The sequence below is a fragment of the Balaenoptera physalus genome (assembly GCF_965194825.1).
Source record: "Balaenoptera physalus genome assembly, chromosome: 8".
In the NCBI taxonomy this organism is placed as follows: domain Eukaryota; kingdom Metazoa; phylum Chordata; class Mammalia; order Artiodactyla; family Balaenopteridae; genus Balaenoptera; species Balaenoptera physalus.
Genome location: NC_138887.1, coordinates 10,475,653 through 10,499,770, shown reverse-complemented (window position 1 = coordinate 10,499,770; position 24,118 = coordinate 10,475,653). Strand labels below are relative to the sequence as shown.

The 24,118-nt window shown below is 40.7% G+C and overlaps 1 protein-coding gene and 1 long non-coding RNA gene across 2 annotated transcripts in view; one reads left to right on the top strand and one right to left on the bottom strand.

Moving 5' to 3' along the window:
• LOC309666313 overlaps positions 1-18,676 on the bottom strand; it is a 61,962-nt gene extending 43,286 nt beyond the window's left edge. The window contains exon 1 of the long non-coding RNA XR_014267041.1: positions 13,650-18,676. This is a non-coding gene — a long non-coding RNA (uncharacterized lncRNA). The remainder of the gene's footprint in view (positions 1-13,649) is intronic.
• HECW1 (HECT, C2 and WW domain containing E3 ubiquitin protein ligase 1) overlaps positions 1-24,118 on the top strand; it is a 475,998-nt gene that overhangs the window by 2,594 nt on the left and 449,286 nt on the right. The gene's annotated exons all lie outside the window — the stretch shown is intronic.

Sequence of the window (24,118 nt, the reverse complement as noted above, 5' to 3'; positions counted from 1 at the left end):
GATTGGGGGGAACAGAGAAGAATGTTGAATTAATTGGATAACAGATTTTCTCCTTATCGTGGCTTCATTATCGATTCCTGCCCCATCTTTTGTGGATAATCGAGAATGTAGCTTATTTCCAATCATTGATTTTGTTTATCTGCTTTGAATGAAAGACTCTGGGTAGCTGTTTAATCCTACATAGCATTTGTCAATAGCATCCAACTTACTTTCCCTGATCGAATTTGGTGTTGCTCATAAAACTTGCTAGGACTGTTGCCTGTTATAAAAATGATAAGGCAACAATTATTCTAAACAGGCAAGCAAAGTGTTTTCACGTGCTTATAGCAATTTTTACAATTTAGGGGTAGTTGGGGTATTTGGTTATTGATATATGCTCATCCACACAATTTTCCCCAGTAGTGTGCTCTTTTTTTTTTTTTTTTTAAGTTACAAACAAAATAACATCCTGGAATAACAGTACCTGCCGAGCATGATGTATCACTTCCGGTCTTGTTTTCCCACAGCCTTTTCGTCCACACCGCTAAGGCATCACCTATCATATTGCAGTTACATGAGTTGTGAATGGGCACAGTCCCCCGGTGTCACTCCTGGTGTGAGCTTCTTGAGGACAAGGGCATTGTTAAATTCATCTCTCATCTCTCTGGCACCTCAGACTTTGCCCTGAGCACGGTGTGTTCTCAGGAATATTGACCGAGTGGGTTTCAGGTCAGAAAAATGTCCTCTACTTGTTTAGGCAGGAAGTAGGTGGGAATTCTTCCCTTCGTGAATCAGATGGGCGAATCAGAGAGGTTATGTAAGACGCTGAAGGGAACCAGTGAGCCGGGACTCAAATCCAGGCAGAGAGAGGTTCCAGCCCCATCCTCAGTAAAAAGCCATGTAGACTGCAAGTTCAGATCCTGCAGGTTGGGGCGCTTTATTTTTTGTTTTATTTTTATTTTTTAAATCTTTTCTTTTTTACTTATTTTATTTTTTAAACTAAAAGCATTTTTTTTTAACTTTTTAAGACCTGGATTGTCCATTTTGACAAAACCGAGCTGAGACAGAGAGAGTGGAGAAACCCCAAACTGACCACTGCTCTGTTCTTGGTGTAGCCTTACACCAAGAACATCATCCAGGGAAAGCAGCTGATGGACCCATTGTTTGTTCAAATCACATTTAACCACCTTCAGCTGAGCTTCTGAAACAAGCCAGCAGTTAGCCCATAGACAACCCTTGCTGCTGGCCGGCCCACCCTGACGGGATCTCCCATCAGAGAGACCCCTGCTTCTCTCCCATCACCTCCTTCCTTTCCATCTTAGAAAACAGGACAGGTTATGGTTAGGAAACCAGGAAGTTAAGTGCCCACGTGCCATTTGTAAAATTCAGTCCTGGGCATGTTGGCTGTTCATGGACTTTTAGAGAAGAAGGTGTGATATATTCAGAGGGGTGTTTATCAAGACACTTTTCCTCTCTGAGGTTTACTTTCTTCTTCCTTAAAAGTAGGGAGTTGAGCCAGGTAATCCCAAAGGATTAGCGCCATGATTCTGTGATTGTTTTTCTTGGTTTATGCAATTGTGCCAGTTGGAGAGAAAAAATATCAGCAAGAATTTAACTTTGCGATATATAGAGTAGAAATATTTAAGGCCACATGTGTCAGCTTCGGGTTATCTAATAATCCCTCTGAGCCCTCTGTTAACACCCTTCTTTATAAGTATAGTAATTCTTTCTGATTTGTAATACTTGCTGTATTAAAGGCAAAGGTGTGTGGCAGTTCCTGATCCCAGTGAGGAGGGCAGTGGTGGAAGAACACACCATCTCCAACTCCTGGATCAAACGTTTAGAGTTTTAGGGTTTGATGGTCAAAGGTTCCAAGAGCTACTGTAAAGCATTTGTATTCTGGTCGTTGAGTATGTCTCCCAGCTGAGTAACTAACTCTTGCATTCAGAAGTATTCCCTGAGATCCATCCAGCAACGTCCCTTTCCATTTCTGTCCGTTTCTCGTTTTGCTCTTTCTCGGTTTTGTTCTTCCTTAACTCCACTGACCTGTCCCACCCATAAAACATATCCTGTAGCAGCACTGCCCACCCTGCCCCACCAAATGCAGGTGTCGAAGCCTCAGAACTTTCCTCCTTGTCTCAGCCTTTTCTTTCTTCATGAGCTTTGCTTCTCAAGTTAAGATACAAGGAGGGATAGAGGCAGACCTGCTCGTCGGCTCATTTGGCTTATAGTAGTTGTGTGTGCCTCACAGACTTTCTGACCACTGGGCCTTTCTGTCTTAAAGCCTTCTTAAATACTTCAGGGAACAAAGCACTAGATAGATGTTGTATATATCTCACTCCATAATATTTGGACGTGTGGGTATTGGTAAGTGGCTGTCACGTTCTATAACATGGGCACCGTAGGGAAAATAAGTAGTCGGTGTGGGATGACAGTAATACCACCGCTTCTTGGCAAGATATCACAAGGACCACTAAGCTCCCAGGTCACTGGGGAAAACATCTGGATTCCATAGCAACAAGTGATGTGTGCTGTTCACAGGATTAGTTCAGAACCCACCTGATTTATTGGCCCCAAGTTTGAAGCATACGGGAAGACTGAAAAATGAGGGTATATTGTACAGACGGGCTCTTCTGGTGTTATCAGGCATCTATGGCATTGCAGTATCTTGGGGAGAATTCAGTGGATGGAGCTTAAACCGGTATTGGAGGAGGGGCAGGTGGGGAGAGCTGGGAAAGGACGCCATCTGTGCCCATGATGACGAATGTTATCATGGAGACTTCATGCGGGGTCCCTTTTATATATTTAGTAGAGCAGATTTTCCCTTTCACACTTTCTAGATCTATTTGTATTGCACAGATGTCAGGGAAATATCATGCGTGTGAAAGAAAAAAAAAAAAAAGGACCCGAATTCACATCCATGGCCGCGGATTGTAATTCAATCACTTTGTCCTTAAATCGACACCCACTTAACTTGTACAAACATTTCCTGCTTTTCCTTTTGGGGTTTAAGTCACAGCAGTTTCAGAAATAGAAATCTCAGTACTACACATTATTGAAATTCAGAGATTCAGGTTAAGGGGGGAAAAAGATGGGGAGACTAGAAATAAACACATTAGACCTTGCTTGCTTACTGTCAGTAGCAAAGCTAATGGACCCACGACCTATTCGTCATCTTCCTTCCTGTAATACACTGACCAGCCGAAAAACTACAGAACACAATCAATAGATTTTTATCCTTAAAAGGACTTCTCTTTTTCTGTACTGTTATTCCTAATCCCCTTTGCCATCAAAACTTAAAACTACTCAATTAACAAACGTTTCCCTCTATTTTGAGCACCAGTTATTTTTGTGGCAGTGAGTTTTTTGAAGTTGAGGGAAAACAAATCGTTTTGAGGGTTTTGCTGGCATTCTCTCCCCTCCCCCCAGCCCTCCGTGTCTGGTCTGTGGCCAGGCACAGCACCTGCAGCTAAAGGGGACCATGGTAAGGAAACAGTGGGCGCACAAGTGCGCTGTTAACATATTACACCTTACAGATCCCTCCCCTGACTCCACACCCCCCATCATCGATGGTCTGTTTCCTCTTCTAGAACAAGCTTCGAGAAAGTGGTCTACACGGGGTTTCTCCACTCTCTCCATCTCAGGCTGTTAAGACACATTTTAATGTATAATGTTTGATTTAGACAAATAACACATTTAACACACATGTAGATTATGAAGCAAAGCAAAACAAATACCCGCCATGCAGCCTGAGACCAGAGCACCGTCCGTTCCTTTGAGGCTCTCTTGGTGCCCCTGTCTCATCTCTGCCTCGGCCTTTCTCGGCAGCACCCCAACCAGGCTCCTGTCCGCATCCATCCCTTCCACTCTTCCCATGACAGTCACCAGTGCTGTCTGCCCTGTGGAGTACAAGACGGTTCTCCATCTCTCAGCCGCATCTCACACCGAGGACCACTCCCTCCTTCTCGAGCCCCTGGCTTCTAGGACACTGGGCTCTCCAGGTTTTCCTGCTGCCTCTTTGGGTCTTCTTTCTCAGGCATTCTTGATGGCCCCTGAAGTTTTATCCCTGCTGACCTACTGAATTTTGACCTCTACATGATGGAATTCTGCAGGACTTGGTTCTCAGGTCTCTTCGTACCTATATATTCCCGCCTTCGGTCTCAATACTGCCTTCATGCTGGTGACCCCCAGTTTATTTCCCGAGTCCTGACTCATTCCCGGAACGCCAGACTTGAATATGCCACCACCAGCACCTCCCCGTGAATGCCACGCAATCTTAAATTTTTAGTGCAAAACACAACTCCGGATTTTCGCTCCCCAAACCTGCTTCCCCTCCAGTGATCTCTGTAAGCGGCAACTCTGTTTTTCCAGTTGCTCAGGCCAAATGCCTTTGAGTCCCCTGATTTCTCTCTCTCTCTCTCTCACCCAAATCTAGTTTCCAGTAGTTGACTCTTCCTCCACCTCACCCGCTCCATCCAGGACCACCACCCCTAGCTAAGCTACCACGATTGCTTGACTTTTGCACTTGACTCCTAACCAGTTTCCTGCATTTCTTGCCCATCTGCAATCTAGTCTCTATACAGCAGCCAAATGATCATTCATTCATTCAATAAATATTGACTAAATATCTTCTATGTGTCAGGCATTATTTTAAATGTTGGTATGTAGTGTAAACATGACACAAACAGTCACAAATCCCTGTTACTTCTTTGCCCACAATCCCCCAATGGTTCCATCCTGCTCACAATGAAATCCAGACCCCTTACTTGGCCTCCAAGGCTCTACATAACTGGGCCTACAGCTCCTGCCTCTCTCTCTCTTCATCCTGCTCACTGGGTCCCAGTCCCCAATCTCCTTGTTCTTCCCAGAACATGCCGGGCACATTCTCATCTCACATGCTGTTCACTCGACCGAGGGGATCTCTCCGAGCTCCCTGAGTTGCCCCCTCAGTTAATGAAATAACAAACCTTCAGGAAGGCTTTCCTTGACCCTCTGTTTACACTGTGCCATCTACCTCCCCTCTTTCCTCACACCCCTTAGGACCACCCGCTTTGTTATGTATTTTCTTTTTATTTTTTGAATTTTATTTTATTTTATTTTTTAATACACCATGTTCTTATTAGTTATCTATTTTATACATATTAGTGTATATATGTCAATCCCAATCTCCCAATTCATCCCACCACCACCATCCCCGCCCCCGCTTTCCCCCCTTGGTGTCCATATGTTTGTTCTTTACATCTGTGTCCCTATTTCTGCCTTGCAAACAGGTTCATCTATACGATTTTTCTAGATTCCATCTATATGTGTTAATATACGATATTTGTTTTTCTCTTTCTGACTTACTTCACTCTGTATGACAGTCCTTGGGTCCATCCACGTCTCTACAAATGACCCAATTTCGTTCGTTTTTATGGCTGAGTAATATTCCATTGTATATATGTACCACATCTTCTTTATCCATTTGCCTGTCGATGGGCATTTAGGTTGCTTCCATGACCTGGCTATTGTAAATAGTACTGTAATGAACACTGGGGTGCATGTGTCTTTTTGAATTATGGTTTTCTCTGGGTATATGCCCAGTAGTGGGATTGCTGGGTCGTATGGTAGTTCTATTTGTAGTTTTTTAAGGAACCTCCATACTGTTGTCCATAGTGGGTGTATCAATTTACATTCCCACCAACAGTGCAAGAGGGTTCCCTTTTCTCCACACCCTCTCCAGCATTTGTTGTTTGTAGATTTTCTGATGATTCACATTCTAACCAGTGTCAGGTGATACCTCATTATAGTTTTGATTTGCATTTCTCTAATAATTAGTGATGTTGAGCAGCTTTTCATGTGCCTCTTGGCTATCTGTGTGTCTTCTTTGGAGAAATGTCTATTTAGATCTTCTGCCCATTTTTTGATTGGGTTGTTTGATTTTTTAATATTGAGCTACATGAGCTGTTTATATATTTTGAAGATTAATCCTTTGTCCATTAATTTGTTTGCAAATATTTTTTCCCATTCTGAGGGTTGTCTTTTCATCTTGTTTATAGTTTCGTTTGCTGTACAAAAGCTTTTAAGTTTCATTAGGTCCCATTTATTTATTTTTGTTTTTATTTCCATTACTCTAGGAGGTGGGTCAGAAAAGATCTTGCTGTGATTTATGTCAAAGAGTGTTCTTCCTATGTTTTCCTCTAAGAGTTTTGTAGTGTCCGGTCTTACAGTTAGGTCTTTAATCTATTTGAAGTTTATTTTTGTGTATAGTGTTAGGGAGTGTTTTAATTTCATTCTTGTACATGTAGCTATCCAGTTTTCCCAGCACCACTTATTGAAGAGACTGTCTTTTCTCCATTGTATATCCTTGCCTCCTTTGTCATAGATTGTTGACCATAGGTGCGTGGGTACATCTTTGGGCTTTCTATCCTGTTCTGTTGATCTATATTTCTGTTTTTGTGCCAGTACCATAATGTCTTGATTACTGTAGCTTTGTAGTATAGTCTGAACTCAGGGAGCCTGATTCCTCCAGCTCCATTTTTTTCCCTCAAGATTGCTTTGGCTATTTGGGGTCTTTTGTGTCTCCATACAAATTTTAAGATTTTTTTGCTCTACTTCTGTAAAAAATGCCATTGGTAATTTGATAGGGATTGCATTGACTCTGTAGACTGCCTTGGGTAATATAGTAATTTTCACAGTATTGATTCTTCCAATCCAAGAACATGGTATATCTCTCCATCTGTTTGTCATCTTTGATTTCTTTCATCAGTGTCTTATAGTTTTCTGAGTACAAGTCTTTTGTCTCCCTAGGTAGGTTTATTCCTAGGCATTTTATTCTTTTTGTTGCAGTGGTGAATGGGATTGTTTCCTTAATTTCTCTTTCTAATCTTTTGTTGCTAGTGTATAGGAATGCAAGAGATTTCTGTGCGTTAATTTTGTATCCTGCAACTTGACCAAATTCATTGATTAGCTCTAGTAGTTTTCTGGTGGCATCTTTAGGATTCTCTATGTATAATATCATGTCATCTGCAAACAGTGACAGTTTTACTTCTTCTTTTCAAATTTGTATTCCTTTTACTTCTTTTTCTTCTCTGATTGCTGTGGCTAGGACTTCCAAAACTGTGTTGAATAATAGTGGTGGGAGTGGACATCCTTGTCTTGTTCCTGATCTTAGAGGGACTGCTTTCAGTTTTTCACCATTGAGAATGATGTTTGCTGTGGGTTTGTCATATATGGCCTTTATTATGTTGAGGTAGGTTCCCTCTATGCCCACTTTCTGGAGAGTTTTTATCATAAATCAGCATTGAATTTTGTCAAAAGATTTATCTGCATCTATTGAGATGATCGTATGGTTTTTATTCTTCAATTTGTTAATATGATGTATCACATTGATTGATTTGCATATATTGAAGAATCCTTGTGTCCTGGGATAAATCCCACTTGATCATGGTGTATGATCCTTTTAATGCGCTGTTGGATTCTGTTTGTTAGTATTTTGTTGAGGATTTTTGCATCTATATTCATCAGTGATATTGGTCTGTAATTTTCTTTTTTGTAGTATCTTTTTCTGGTTTTGGTATCAGGGTGATGGTGTCCTCATAGAATGAGTGTGGGAGTGTTCCTTCTGCTGCAAATTTTTGGAAGAGTTTGAGAAAGATGGGTGTTAGCTCTTCTCTAAATGTTTGATAGAATTCAGCTGTGAAGACATCTGGTCCTGGACTTTTGTTTGTTGGGAGATTTTTAACCACAGTTTCAATTTCATTACTTGTGATTGGTCTGTTCATATTTTCTATTTCTTCCTGGTTCAGTCTTGGAAGATTATACCTTTCTAAGAATTTGTCCATTTCTTCCAGGTTGTCCATTTTATTGGCATAGAGTTGCTTGTAGTAGTCTCTTAGGATGTTTTGTATTTCTGTGGTGTCTGTTGTAACTTCTCCTTTTTCATTTCTAATTTTATTGACTTGAGTCCTCTCCCTCTTTTTCTTGATGAGTCTAGCTAAGGGTTTATCAGTTTTGTTTATCTTCTCAAAGAACCAGCTTTTAGTTTTATTGATCTTTGCTGTTGTTTTCTTTGTTTCTATCTCATTTATTTCTGCTCTGATCTTTATGATTTCTTTCTTTCTACTAACTTTGGGTTTTGTTTGTTCTTCTTTCTCTAGTTCCCTTAGGTGTAAGGTTAGATTGTTTATTTGAGATTTTTCTTGTTTCTTGAGGTAGGCTTGTAGAGCTATAAACTTCCCTCTAGAGCTGCTTTTGCTGCATCCCATAGGTTTTGGATTGTCATGTTTTTGTTGTCATTTGTCTCTAGGTATTTTTTAAAATCCTCTTTAATTTCTTCAGTGTTCTCTTGGTTATTTAGTAACGTATTGTTTAGCCTCCATGTGTTTGTGTTTTTTACGTTTTTTCCCTGTAATTTACTTCTAATCTCATAGCATTGTAGTTGGAAAAGATGCTTGATATGATTTCAATTTTCTTAAATTTACAGAGGCTTGATTTATGACCCAAGATGTGATCTATCCTGGAGAATGTTCCGTGTGCACTTAAGAAGAAAGCGTAATCTGCTGTTTTTAGATGGAATTTCCTATAAATATCAATTAAATCTATCTGGTCTATTGTGTCATTTAAGTCTTGTGTTTCTTTTTTCTTTTTTTTAAACATCTTTATTGGAGTAAAATTGCTTTACAATGGTGTGTTAGTTTCTGCTTTTTAACAAAGTGAATCAGCTATACACATACATATATCCCCATATCTCCTTCCTTTGCATCTCCCTCCCACCGTCCCTATCCCACCCCTCTAGGTGGTCACAAAGCACCGAGCTGATATCCCTGTGCTATGCAGCTGCTTCCCACTAGCTATCTATTTTACATTTGGTAGTGTATATATGTCCATGCCACTCTCTCACTTTGTCCCAGCTTACCCTTCCCCTTCCCTGTGTCCTCAAGTCCATTCTCTACGTCTGTGTCTTTATTCCTGTCCTGCCCCTAGGTTCTTCAGAACCATTTTTTTTTTAGATTCCATATATATGTGTTAGCCTATGGTATTTGTTTTTCTCTTTCTGACTTACTTCACTCTGTATGACAGACTTTAGGTCCAGCCACCTCACTACAAATAACTCAATTTCATCCCTTTTTCTGGCTGAGTAATATTCCATTGTATATATGTACCACATCTTCTTTGTCCATTCATCTGTTAACTTTCTGTCTGGATAATCTGTTCATTCGTGTAAGTGAGGTGTTAATGTCCCCCACTATTGTGTTACTGTCGATTTCTTCTTTTATAGCTGTTAGCAGTTGCCTTATGTATTGAGGTGCTCCTATGTTGGATGCATATATATTTATAATTGTTATGTCTTCTTCTTGGATTGATCCCTTGATCATTATGTAGTGTCCTTCTTTGTCTCCTGTAACATTCTTTATTTTAAAGTCTATTTTGTCTGATATGAGAATTGCTACTCCAGCTTTCTTTTGATTTCCATTTGCATGGAATGTCTTTTTCAATCCCCTCACTTTCAGTCTGTATGTGTCCCTAGGTCTGAAGTAGGTCTCTTGTAGACAGCATATATATGGGTCTTGTTTTTGTATCCATTCAGCAAGCCTGTGTCTTTTGGTTGGAGCATTTAATCCATTCACGTTTAAGGTAATTATTGATATGTATGTTCCCATGACCATTTTCTTAATTGTTCTCGGTTTGTTTTTGTAGGTCCTTTTCTTCTCTTGTGTTTCCCACTTATAGAAGTTCCTTTAGCATTTGTTGAGCTGGTTTGGTGGTGCTGAATTCTCTTAGTTTTGCTTGTCTGTAAAGCTTCTGATTTCTCTGTTGAATCTGAATGAGATCCTTGCTGGGTAGAGTAATCTTGGTTGTCGGTTCTTCCCTTTGGTCACTTTAAGTATATCATGCCACTCCCTTCTGGCTTGTAGAGTTTCAGCTGAGAAATCAGCTGTTAACCTTATGGGAGTTCCCTTGTATGTTGTTTGGTTTTTTTCCCTTGTTGCTTTTAATAATTTTTCTTTGTCTTTAACTTTTGTCAATTTGATTACTATGTGTCTTGGCATGTTTCTCCTTGGATTTATCCTGCCTGGGACTCTCTGCACTTCCTGGACTTGGGTGGCTATTTCCTTTCCCATGTTAGGGAAGTTTTCTACTATAATCTCTTCAAATATTTTCTCGGGTCCTTCCTCTCTCTCTTCTCCATCTGAGACCCCTGTAATGCGAATGTTGTTGCATTTAATGTTGTCCCAGAGGTCTCTTAGGCTGTCTTCATTTCTTTTCATTCTTTTTTCTTTATTCTGTTCCATGACAGTGAATTCCACCATTCTGTCTTCCAGGTCACTTATCCATTCTTCTGCCTCAGTTATTCTGCTATTGATTCCTTCTAGTGTATTTTTCATTTCAGTTATTGTTTTGTTCATCTATGTTTGTCTGTTCTTTAATCCTTCTAAGTGTTTGTTCTTTAATTCTTCGAGGTGTTTGTTAAATATTTCTTGCATCTTCTCGATCTTTGCCTCCATTCTTTTTCCAAGGTCCTGAATCATCTTCACTATCATTATTCTGAAATCTTTTCCTCGAATGTTGCCTATCTCCACTTCATTTAGCTGTTTTTCTGGGGTTTTATCTTGTTCCTTCATCTAGTACATAGGCCTCTGCCTTTTCATTTTGTCTATTTTTCTGTGAATGTGGTTTTTGTCCACAGGCTGCAGGACTGTAGTTCTTCTTGCTTCTGCTGTCTGCCTTCTGGTGGATGAAGCTGTCTAAGAGGTTTGTGCAAGCTTCCTGATGGGAGGGACTGGTAGTGGGTAGAGCTGGGTGTTGCTCTGGTGGGCAGAGCTCAGTAAAACTTTAATCCCCTTGTCTGCTGATGGGTGGGGCTGAGTTCCCTCCCTGTTGATTGTTTGGTGTGAGGCGACCAAGCACTGGAGGCTACAGACTCTTTGGTGGGGCTAATGGCAGACCCCAGGAGGGCTCATGGCAAGGAGTACTTCCCAGAACTTCTGCTGCCAGTGTCCTTGTCCCCACAGTGAGGAGACCCTCCGACACTAGCTGGTAGGTCTGGTTCAGTCTCCTATGCATTCACTGCTCCTTCCCCCTGGGTCCTGATGCACACACTACTTGTGTGTGCCCTCCAAGATTGGAGTCTCTATTTCCCCAGTCCTGTCAAAGTCCTGCAATCAAAGCCCGCTAGCTTTCAAAGTCTGATTCTCTGGGAATTCCACCTCCCCTTGCTGGACCCCCAGGTTGGGAAGCTTGACGTTGGGCTCAGAACCCTCACTTCAGTGGGTGGACTTCTGTGGTATTATTGTTCTCCAGTTTCTGAGTCACCCACCCAGCAGTTATGGAATTTGATTTTATTGTGATTGCGCCCCTCCTACTGAAACCGTGCACCTCAGATTTGGACTTGAACCTGACCAAAATCCTGATTGGGACTAGAACCGACATGGCTGGGACTCAAACCCAGCCAAAACCCACAGTCTTCCAACTGAGATCACACACCTGGTTTCATGATTTAGTGAAGCTCAGGTTCTTGATGTCTCATTGCAGAAAGAATTCAGTGAGAGACAAAGTGATAGGTAAGAAGTGGATTTATTTAGAGAGAAACACACTCCACAGACAGAGTGTGGGCCATCTCAGAAGGTGAGAAAGGCACCAGGGTATGGGGTTGTCAGTTTTTATAGGAGTGGGTAATTTCATAGGCTAATGAGTGGGAGGAGTATTCCAGCTATTTTAGGAAGGGGTGGGGATTTCCAGAAATTGGGCCACTGCCCACTTTTGATCCTTATGGTGAGTCTTGGAACTGTCATGGCGCCTGTGGTTGTGTCATTTAGCTTGTTGATGTGAGCTTGCTGATTCTGAGGCGCAAGGTGTAGTGGAAAAAGTTTACTTGTCCACCATCTTGGATCCGTTTGGTTCTAATCAGTTTATGTCATGTCCTCTGGCTATGTCATTCTTTCAAAGGTTGTGCCCTGCCTCCTTCCCTGCTGTTTCACTACCGTCTCATTGCAGCTTCTCCTTTGTCTTTGCATGTGGGGTATCTTTTTTGGTGAGTTCCAGTGTCTTCCTGTCAATGATTGTTCAGCAGTTAGTTGTGAATCTGGTGCTCTCAAAAGAGGGAGTGAGCGCATGTCCTTCTCCTCGGCCATCTTGAACCAATCCGTTGTTATGTATTGTCTTTCTTATGTGTCTATTGTCTGTCTCCCCTTCTAACTTGTAAACTCATTCAATCAGGGACCTGTCTCTTTGCCCAGTGCCTGGAACAGTGCTTGGAACATAATGGACATCCTTTACAGGATAAAAATTCCTTTAGAATCTGCTGGATTTGAGTTTGGATGGTAGTTTTAGGCTTCTGGATCCTCTGAGAATACTTTTTCTTTTCCATAACTATTTCCCCCACTCCTCAAGGTGGGGGTTGGTTTCTTCATTACTGGGCGTTTTGTTGGTGCTGGGTCTCTGTGTTGTTTATCCTGGCTGGTGTTCTCTGACAGTTAGAGCTCCAACTTGTCTTTGTCTCCTCCTCAACATCCAACAGGCAGCCACTGGTCACTCAGATTGTTGAATTGGCCCCTCCTATGTTTTTGTTTTGTTTTGTTTTGTTTTTTAGCATCGTTATTGGAGTATAATTGCTTTACATTGTTGTGTTAGTTTCTTCTGTATAACAAAGTGGATCAGCTATACGTATACTTATATCCCCATATCCCCTCCTATGTTGTTACTGTTGTTGCCAGGACTTGATAAAACTGCTCTCTGCCCTCTGGTCTCTGCCTCCTCTGGGCCACTTGACTTTGTCATCTTCAGTGTGAGCCTGTCATTGCTGTGTTCAAAACCCTGGGAGCCTCCAAAGTCTATGCAATAAAGAACCAGCTCCCCAGGCTGGTCTCATAGGTCTGTGGGTTGTGGCCACCCCTATGCCCAGTGTACCATTTGACTTCAGCGACAGCCAAATGGGTCTTTTTTCCATTTCTCTAAACAGGCTCCGTGCTTTCCTATAATTATGTACTTTTTTCCTTATGCTTTTTCTACTCTTAGATTCCCCACTCCTCTATAAATCTACCCATTTTTGAGATCTAGCCTAAACCTCCCCTTGTAACAGAAGCCATCACTCAGTCTCCCAATAGGTATCACCCTCCCACACTGAGCTCCCCTGTGATGGGTATCATTGTATGCTCGTGACTAACTCTCCTGCCTTTCAGTCTCCCTACCAAATGATGACTCCCCAAGGTTAAGACTGTGTCACATTTATCTTAGTATGCTGAAGACACTTGTCCCAGTATAAGCCACTGCAGGTACTTCTCTGAATGTTAAATGAATGAGTTGAGAAGGTCTGTATTTTATTACTTCTAGAGCAGCATTATACATCGTGTGCATCCATGGAATGCGTATCATAATGGTAAGTAGAACGAGGAAGAGGTGAACTCTACAGGACAGGAATTTCTATCTGCTTTGTTCATTGATTCTCCTAAGTGCCAAGAACAGTGCTCGGTAACAGAACACAATAACTACTTAAAGTCAGAATGCAGTTTACAGCTGGATGGTATCTTCAATTTCCAATATCCTTGTTATATGAATGAGCAAACCTGCGGGCTGGAGAGGCTTTCCCGAGATCACACAGTTGGACAGGGAACTTGTTTTCTTCCATGAATGGTGTCAGAGCTGAAGTAAGAACACCTGTTATCCTTTTCTTTTCTTTTTTTTTTTTTAACTTTTTTTTTTTTAATGCTATTCTTGTCTGCTTACATTCTTTTTATGTATGTATGTATGTATGTATGTATGTATGGCTTTGTTGGGTCTTCGTTTCTGTGCGAGGGCTTTCTCTAGTTGTGGCAAGTGGGGGCCACTCTTCATCGCGGTGCGCGGGCCTCTCACTATCTCGGCCTCTCGTTGCCGAGCACAGGCTCCAGACGCGCAGGCTCAGTAATTGTGGCTCACGGGCCGAGCCGCTCCTCGGCACGTGGTATCTTCCCAGACCAGGGCTCGAACCCGCGTCCCCCGCACCAGCAGGTAGACCCCCAACCACTGCGCCACCAGGGAAGCCCTGTTATCCTTTTCTAACACTGGTGATGCTCACCAGTGTTGCTTCCTTACCAGTACTGTCTGAGGGACTTCCTTCTTCAGAAGAAGCCTAACTTTTTAGATCATTTGAAAGAAGCAACAAAGTAGAAACAGCAGAATTTCAAAGGACTCAGAGACTCTGCAACAGGAGACAACATGTATTTGTTCCCACACTGGTTCTCTTTCTGCTTGTGTGGTCCATTCATTTTGCAAATGCAGATACCTGAGCAGATGTGGACCCTTGACTTTGGTGGGCTGTGCTTGGGACTCTTGCTTAAATCTGGTGTCTACTTGGGACGATGAAGTGGTCAGTGTGTCTCAGAATCTCTGCAGTGGTAGAAATAATTGACAGTGAGGTTATCCACTCACAATTTTAATGGGGGCCTTATTGGCAATGCTACTCCCCATCTTTACGAAACTTCCAATGGCAACCTAGCACAGTTTCTGATGAGATATCTCCCACAGGAATTTTGTGAACATTCACCATCCTTTTGTTGCAAGCAAGTAAAATTTATCTTTCTTAGAAACATACATTCAAATCATGATGTGACATCCCTGAGAAAAAGAGTTGAAAGTCACAAATTGTTATTTTCATCCTTCTCCCAGGATAGAGGAAAAATATCACCATATGCTTACTGTCACACAGAGTGAAGTAAGTCAGAAAGAGAAAAACAAATATTGTATATTAACGCATATATGTGGAAGCTAGAAAAATGGTATAGATGAACTTATTTGCAAAACAGAAATAGAGACACAGATGCAGAGAACAGACGTGTGGATACCAAGGGGGGGGTGGTGGGATGGATTGGGAGATTGGGATTGACACATATACACTACTATGTATAAAATAAGGAACTAAGAGAACAGACTGTATAGCACAGGGAACTCTACTGAATGCTCGGTGGTGACCTAAATGGGAAGCAAATCCAAGGAAGAGGGGATGTATGTATACATGTGGCTGATTCACTTTGCTGTAGAGCAGAAACTAGCACAACGTTGTAAAGGAACCATACTCCAATAAAAAAAAAATTAAAAATTAAAAAAATTTAAAAAGAGGAGGCTTCAGGCTTCTAATGAGAAATTTGACCAAGTGACTGTTGGATCACAAACAAAAATAAAAATTCATTATATGTATGTATACACACATTTATATATGTGAATATATAGAAATATATATGACAGAAATATATGTATATATATTTTTTAAATCCTTGTTAACTGTTTTCCAGTAATTTTCAATTACTCCTTCACTCAGAAGACATTTCTTAAGCTTCTGTTATATGAGTATTGATGTTGTGTGTATAGTGTAATATATACATACTACTATATGAGTATTATAAAAGTGTTTTTGTTGTGTGTGAGATTTTTCCATCCAGACAAATCTGCTTACAGTTTAAGGTGAAAATGTGCACAAGACAAAGCAGAATTAAATCCCTGCCGTGGAGAAACATCCAGTTGTAGAAGGCAAACTGAAAAAGTTGTGTCCTTTTAGAGTGATTATTTTATTTTTCACACTGTTGATGGAGCATCTATTATATACCAGACAGTGGACTGGGAACTAGATTACCATGGTGAATAGATACACAGTCACATTCTTAGAGTGAGGTCCTCAAATGTACAGTATTGCTTCCTGGTCATTAAATAGACATCACCCTTGTCAGGGACTTAGAACTTACTCACTGTGATATTCTTTGATTAAGCTTAATTTTACCAAAATTGAATACTCCTGTCATTGATCTCAGGCACCTTAGGGCCAAGACACTGAGTCTGTTACCTGAGAGCTCACTGTTGTAGGAACATGCTCCCCTCCTGACTTGAAGCTTTGCCACAAATTTTCCTTTTCCCACTGATCCAGAGAATCTTCTGGAACAAGAAGCACTTTTTTTTTTTTCTTATCAGACTCGCCACCTGTTCAGGACCCGCAGGCTCCCAGGACCAGGTGAAGTGAATGGCCTGGCTTGGTGCACAAGTGGTGTCTGATATTCACAGACTACACTGAATGCCAGGCCCCAGCCTGCTTGCCTACCTTATGCTGTGACATAGTGATATCGAAGCTCTTCAGGTGGGGTGGGATGCTGGTGGGCAGGGGAGAGGAAGCAAGATGACCAAAGGCCAGACGCGTCTCTCTAGAGATCTGCATCTTGCTCTTGCTTTAATGGTGTAGATCACGCTAACATGGCATACTTTTTAGTTTCTTGGAGAAAGCATTGAATGAAGCATTTCAGCTGGATAGAGAAAGTTCAGGGTTTACGGCAAGAGAAATAAAACAAATCTAAACCTACATTGTATGGGAGTGGGAGTGATTGGGGAAGGTAGGAACTGGGTGGGAGAAGTGTCAAGCTCACCCATAGTTCTGCGGTCCTGACCTCTCCCCTTTTCCGGGGTTCATTTGTCTCGACTGAATAGTGTAATTGATGTGCTTCTTTTACAGAAACATTAAGCTTTGGGACAGGATTTTTTTCTTAATTTTTAGAACTCTCACCTTTGAATTTTCATTTTAGAGGCAAAAGAGTCAATGGCTTTGTTTTTACATTTAACATATCTTGGTATGAATTTGCAAATTGCTTTTGAGAGATCCAGATATTTTATTTTTCAAATCTATTTTTTTTCAAAGTGCTATTAGCAGGTGGAACTCATGACTTCAGGCATTTTTCAGGCAATGAGCTCAGTGAGATTTGAAAATTAGCTAAGCCATTTATAGATTCATGGAATGCTGGCTGGGCAAGGAACCTAAGCTATATCCCACTTAACCCCTAATATTTCACGTGATGAAACAGCCAGCTCCAGGGTCACAGAACTTGCATTTGTTAAACCTGGGATGGGAAGCTGTCTCTGGGCTCCTGGCTCAGTGCTCTGCACCATCCTTTGCTAGCTCATCTAGATCAGGGCAGGAAACTCGGATATCCTTGGGGTCCAGGCAGATGTGGGTTTCAGGGTTGGGGGGGGCGGGTAGGGGGACTGAACCGGAAGCTCATGCTTGGCGTTAGTCCGCTTCAAGCCAATTGTTGGCATGTGGATGTTGATCCAATGTTAGTAATTCTTCTGATTTTTCTAAGAAAGCCAAAAGACTCAATATTTAAGAGAAATTTTATGATTTCAGGATTTTTTTTTACTAAGTGAATTTAATGATTTTACAATACTCAGTGGGCCCAGCCAGGCATAACTGTAAATCTCCAATTTGCAACTTCTGCTCTAGGAAAACTGTGTTTTGAGGATTTCTAGGATGGAAAGAAAGGACCATGATCATGGCTTCAAATATTTAAAATCTGAAAGGTGGCAGAGGTACTTGCTCCAAGTCCGGAAGAAAACTAGTGGGCAGAGGATTTTGGCTCAATAATAAGTATTTTCTGTTACTCAGAATTATTTAAGAGAAATGAGGCATGAGTGTGCCAGGGTGCCACTGAGTAGAGGTCACTGGGCCCTTTGTTGGGGTGCTGGATGGAGGCCTAGGGTACCAGCACTTTCCATGACTGACTTGGTGATAAACTCCAAGGTTGTTCTCTAACTGGCTTTGCAGTCATCCTGAGAGTCTCCTGCTGCCTCAGTATGCCATGGGAAATGGGCCAAAAGCTTTCAGGGCAAATCCAGTGAGATAAAATTATGTGCATATAGTTTGCTCTCGTTCTTTCCTTTTCATAGAAAACCCCACCAGCTTGATTCCTTCTACCAAGGGATTACTTCCTATTTTCCCCCATAATTGCTCTGTTCTCTCTTGTCCATGAAACATTGTGCAAGCCTTCTTCACCTTCTACATCCCCACCCACCACTAGGAAAATTCCTCTTTTCTTGATTTTTGCTACACCACCTTAAAAAAATTTTTTTTAATACAGCATGTATTTATCATTATCTAGAGCAAGGGTCTACAAACTAGGGCTAGCTTGCCTCCTGTTTTTGTACAGTTTTATCAGAGCACGGTCACACCATCATTTATATGTTATCTATGACTGCTTTCTCTATAGCAGAGCTGAGTAGTGAAGACAGAGATCATAAGGCCTAAAAAGCCTAAAATATTTACTAACTGGCCCTTTAAGAAAAAGTTTACTGATCCCTGATCTATATGAAAATGATTATACCAGATAGGTAATCTGAAAACAAGAACATGTACAAAGGATAAAATAACAACCACCTGCAATGACCAGATGTAACAACCGTTGGCTTTTCAGTGTATTTTAATGCATATATACATTATAAAATTGAAACGACACTATAAACACAATTTTGTGTTCATTTAACAGCAGATGAATTTTCTTGTCATACAATTTTTAATATTCTATATCTATGCTATTTTAATCGGCTATATAATAATCTATATAATACTCCATGTATATATCTATTATGCAACGATTTTTTTTTGGGCCACACCACCAGCTTGTGGGATCTTAGTTCCCCGACCAGGGATTGAATCCTGGCCCTCAGCAGCGAAAGTGCGGAGTCCTAACCACTGGACCACCAGGGAATTCCCTATATTATGCATTGATTCTTATTGTAGTATTTGAGGTATGTTTTACATATAAAATTTTATTTAATCCTTCTAAGTGCTTATGTGGGAAGTATTATTAACTCCATTTTACGAATGAGACCTGAAGTGTTTCGGTGGCCAACTCACACAGCTCTCTGACAACCGACCCTGTATTTTCAACCACTCAACTATTACTGGACATTGAAGTTAAATTTATCCTTTTGTAACAACATGTGCCATATACCAATGGTCTGTGAGGTGCCGATCTCCAAATACTCAGTACCAAGTACTATGATTTATCCATTTTATTTTTGCTCTTTTGTCAAGGAAAGAGGGGTGCTGGAGGCTGGCTCTCTGTAGGTAGTTGCGACCAGGTGACTCCTCTGAGAGTGACTTCTGGGAAAGATGTTTTTTCTGGATGAAAAATAACAGGGTCGGTTGGCACAAATCTTTTGCCCTTTGCCCTTCCACTTCTTCCAGCCGAGGAGAGGAAGCTTCAGGCTAGGAATAGCAGGCAAAAGGAAAGTGGCCTGGGGTCCTGGGACCCTCCGCGTACCTCATGGGGAAAATACCCCAGATTAATGAAGTCTCTGATGCTGGGGTTCTGACACTCAGGCAGGTGCCATCCTATCCACTTCCAGTGAAGGGACAAAGGGACAGTGAGACTGTTTCTGTAAATCCTCTATACCTGTATTTTACCAACACTTCCTCCCCAGGCAAGGTCTTGGTGCTTCTTCTTCCAATTTGTATGAAGTCTTTATTATTATAGATATTAACTCTATCATATTTGATGTGGTTGTAATATGTCTTTTAATTTTATTTGTGATGACTTGCTGGTTAAGCTGGTGATCTTCAGATGTCTCCATCAAAAGGTACAGTTGGGCTTCACAATTAATAATAGGGACAAATTCCTATTTCCCAATAACCTGTCACTTAATTGTTTTATCCTCCACTGTTTCCTTCTCAGAATCCGTCATCCACTGGGGACGGCAAATCTGTGACTTTCCAATGATCTAATTCCTTCCACGTTTATTAGCTGCCATTCTTCTGTGAAAAAGAGCATTCCCTTTTTTTCTGCTCTCTTCTTTGGAGAGAAAAGAAATCACAGAAATCACTGTGTCCTAATAATTTTTATTTACTCAGCGTGATATAATCAATTACAGTTGTGATTCTTTTTGATCCTCAAATTAACCCAATTTTGGCCAGTGGGAGCTTTTATGTTATTTCAAACACAAGAAATTGAATGCTTACATGTCTTTGTAATTTTCTACCCTTCCTTCCCTCCATCCCTTCTTTCTTTTCTGTCTCTTTGGTTGGGGGTAGGAGGTGTTTATAACATTGGCTAAAACCATAGCAATATTAAGTAATAGTGGTAAAAAGAGATCTTATTTTGTCCTCAATTAAATTGGATTTAGTTTTCCACTATTAAATAGTACAGGCTGTTTACTTCAGTTTTTAAAAAGTTAGTGTTACTCTATTCCTAGTTTAGAATCATGTTGTAAACATTGCATTCAAGGGGGAATTTACTGAATTAACCAGGCTGTTTTCTCCTTTAACCTAATGAAACGATCAATTACATTAATAGGTTTCCTAGTAATTAAACTATCTTTATTGTCTTCAAATACACTCAATTTGAACATTGTTTATGTTGTTTGAATTCTGTGCTGATTCAGTATGCTTAGCTTTATATATGCATACATGTAATAAATATGTTTATTGTATTATATATAACTAAATATAAATGAATGAATGAGATTATTTTTTGCATATTTATTATACTATGTATTTGCCATTTATCAAAATGAATCAGGAAACTGTTGTTTTAATTCTCTTGAAAAATGAATATGATGTCAGGCTTATTATTACCTGGAATTTAGAAAACCTTTATCTGTAAACTCTCCTTGGGCTTTAGGCCTTTTCAGGGTCAATCTGATAAGTTAATTCATTCATCTCATGGTTATTGCACTATTTATGTTACTGAGCCAAGCTTGGGTCCGCTTGCCCATGTGCAGTAAAGCCAATCTACTGACACTGGGTTATGGTGAAGGAAAGTGCAGTGTTTACTGCAGAGCACCAAGCAAGGAGTCCAGGTAGCTAGTGCTTAAAAGGCTTGGACTCCCCAAGGCTTTCAGGAAGAGGTTTTTAAAGACAGCGTTGAGGGGGGTTGTAAAGTGTGTGATCAGCTTGTGGACATTCTTCTGATTGGTTGGTGGTGAGATAATCAGGAGTCAACATGATCAGCCTTCTGGTTCCAACCGGTCTGGGGTCTACGTGCTTGTGGGCAGCATACAGTTAACTTCTCCCACCTGGTGGGGATTTCAGTATCTGCAAACCAGCTCAAAGGACATGGCTCAGAATATTATCTATAGCTCTTGAGGAGGAACTAAAAAGGTCCTTGACTTTGTATAATGGCTAAAGTATTATTATTTTGTCTTGCTTGACTGTTTTCCTTTCTTTCTGCATTTTCTCACTTCTCTGATTAAATTTACTCTTTGGAACTTGGGGAAGGCCTAGGAGGCTAAAGTTTTTCTACAGAGAAGTGGCAGGTGGAGGACACTGGAGATGAGGTCTGTTCTGGGAAGGCCCCATAAGGTCCTACTTTTTTCTCTTTATGCTGTCTTGGATAAAAAGCTAATTTGTTTATTTCCATCTTGTTGTGTTAGTAATTCTAAGCCAGTCATCCTTTCCTTCTGAGCACAGATTTGTTCTAAGAATTCTTCTCAACGTGGAATCATACATCGTCACATGTAGGATGGAAGGTACAGCTGTGTCCATATTTGGAAAATATAATTGGTTGCAAGACCTCTTTACTATGTTCCAGTTTACCCAAATCCATGTTTCTCACTCTTAAATTTTAAGAATAAATTTATTCTTATACGTATATTGTTTTTCATATTCTTTTCCATTATGGTTTATTACAGGAGATTGAATATGGTTCCCTCTGCTGTACAGTAGGACATTTTTGTTTATCTATTTTATATATAGTAGTTTGTATCTGCTAATCCCAGCTCCTAATTTATCCCTTCCCCACCCTCTTTCCCCTTTGGTCACCATATGTCTGTTTTCTATGTCTGTGGGTCTGTTTCTGTTTTGTAAATAAGTTCATTTGTATCATATTTTAGATTCCATATATAAGTGATATCATATTTGTCTTTCTCTGTCTGACTTACTTCACTTAGTATGATAACTTCTAGGTCTATCCAGAATAAATTTATTCTTAAACATGAACAGAATGAGTTTCCTATTCATAGATTTGGAAGGAAAACATATGTTTAAGCAAGTTTTGAAGTGGCTATTTTCTGAGTCTTTTGATTTCTGGGGGGTATATTTCTCTTACTTCTATAAATAGTTTTTGGACTGTGACTATCATTTTTGTGTAATAACTTTTGCCCCAAGACTCTTGAGATATTATTTTGTGATTCTCTACTTTTGGAGATCATGGATAAGTTTGAGGATAGCCTACATTTATATTCTTTCTAGATAATCTTTTTTTTTTTTTAACTTTATTGCTCGGATACTTTTAGGATTTAAAAAATGGAATTAGAGCATTTTGTCAAGGTATCTAGGAATATAGGTCTTTCTTGCTATTGTTTTTATTGGACTTTACTGGAAACATGTTGAAATCTTCTGATTTGCGTTGGAAGAAATCAGCATAGGACAATCTTCATCTGTATATTTTTGTGACTTGGCTCTGCTCCTTTGTCATTCATCTCAGGAATTTTGTTATAGGCTGCTCTTTGTCAACCAATATCCTCTCTCTCCTTTTTCTTTACTCATAGAACTCTGTTTTAATTTTGGAATGGTCTCAGTTTAAAAGCTCTATTTCCCAGTCTTCCATGTAGGTAAAAGTAGTCATATGACATACTTGAGTCCAGTGAGATATATTTGTAAGTCATTGGGTGGGGGCTTCTGGGGAAGCTCTTTAAGGGAAGCTGACTCATCTGGTATGCTGCATTTGCTCTTCCTTTTCCTCCATATTCAATCTGGAATGTGGTTATGGTGGCTGGAGTGCCAGCAGCCATCTTGTAAGCTGGGGAAGAGAGCCACACACTAAAGATGGTGTAGCAAGGGCTAAAAAAAGTCTGGGTCCCTGGTTACGTAGCTGCCCTACCAGCCCAGATCTGTCATTTCTGGACTTCTTGCTACAGGAGGGAAAAATAAACTTGTCTCTTGGCTAAGCCACAATTAGTGGCTTGTTTTGGTCAATGTCTTTGAACAAAATCCTTCTCTGATAAACAAATACCTCTTTCCTAAAGGTAAACTGTCTACAATTACCATCTTTTCATGCATTGCTTTTTCTTTTGACCCTTTCTGTTGTATTCTTAGAGAGCTTTTTATTTCTTTTTTACTTCTCTAATTTGAATTTTCACTCCAAAGCAGACTTTATTTCTATTGTTGACTTTTAGTTTTTCTTGCTATATTTTTGTTGTTATTTCAACTTGCATTTCATTCAGTTTCTTCTTATCTCCGAATTTAAGTTTCCTCTGAAATTAAGTTTCTTAAGTTCTTTTTCACCTCACCTTTCATCTGGTCTCACAAGGCCTTTCATGAATTTATGACATTTATTCAGAATGCAAAATACACTTTAGACTTTCCTATTATTTGCTGTAGCTCAAAGTATGCTTTTCCCTGAATCCTTAGAGTTGTATTCCCCTTATCTACCTGTTACACATTTTTGTTTCAGTTTATTCACCTTTGGACAGTAGAACCATCCAGGCTGATGTTTACCAGATGACTAGCGGCCCATGTTCCTGTCTGTTCTCCTCACTTCTATGTGAGTTCTGCCAGAATCAGAGGAGTCCCAATGTTAACTAAGGGACTGACTGAGATACATAGCTCCAGCCAGATTTTAGTGCCTCCTTGGCGTTTCTCTACTGGAGCTTATCTAGTGGGGCTTACTTTGAATAAGTAGCTTCTCAGGGTTGCTGTATGTGGTTCTTTGATCACTGGCATTGGGTCTGTCCCCAGATAACAATTCCAGGGATGTACTTGCAGGGCTTTTCCTCTCCCTTCCCAAGGGAGGCCAATTCCCATCCCAGGGCAGAGCCTTGGTGATGCTACTCCTATAACCAGACGAGGCTGGTACTGAACCCAAGTTCAGCTGCTTACAGCTCAAAAGGCCAATACTTGAGAGACAACTGTTGGTGGGAAAATTTGCTTTATTCAGGAGGCCGGCAACCTGGGAAGATGGTGGACTAATGTCCTAAGACCATCTCCAAGCTGCTGGTTAGGAGGTTTTAAAGGCAGTATGAGGGAGAGGCTGAGGGCGCCTCATCAGCTCGTGCACAATTCTCAGATTGGTTGGCATCAAGGCGAAGTTTCAAGCATCTTCTGGTTTCAACCGTTGTGGGGTCTACATGCTTGAGGTCAGCAGTTTTCATCTGGTGGGCGTCTGCCTCCTATAAAAACAACTTGGGAATGTGTGTCAGACCTTTATCTATATTTTTCACCGAACTGGGAGTTCAGTGACTCTGCTGTGTGGCTGGTTTATAGTCTAAATTGTTACCAGTTTCCCCACCCAGCAAGGGTTCTGTGTTTCTACTTCTTCACATTTCCTTATCAATAACTCTTGAGCCAGCCTTTTGAGACTCAGGGGATGCCTGGGAGACTAAAGCTTTTCTACAAACGAGAGGCAGGCAGAGGACATTGGGTGGGGTGGGG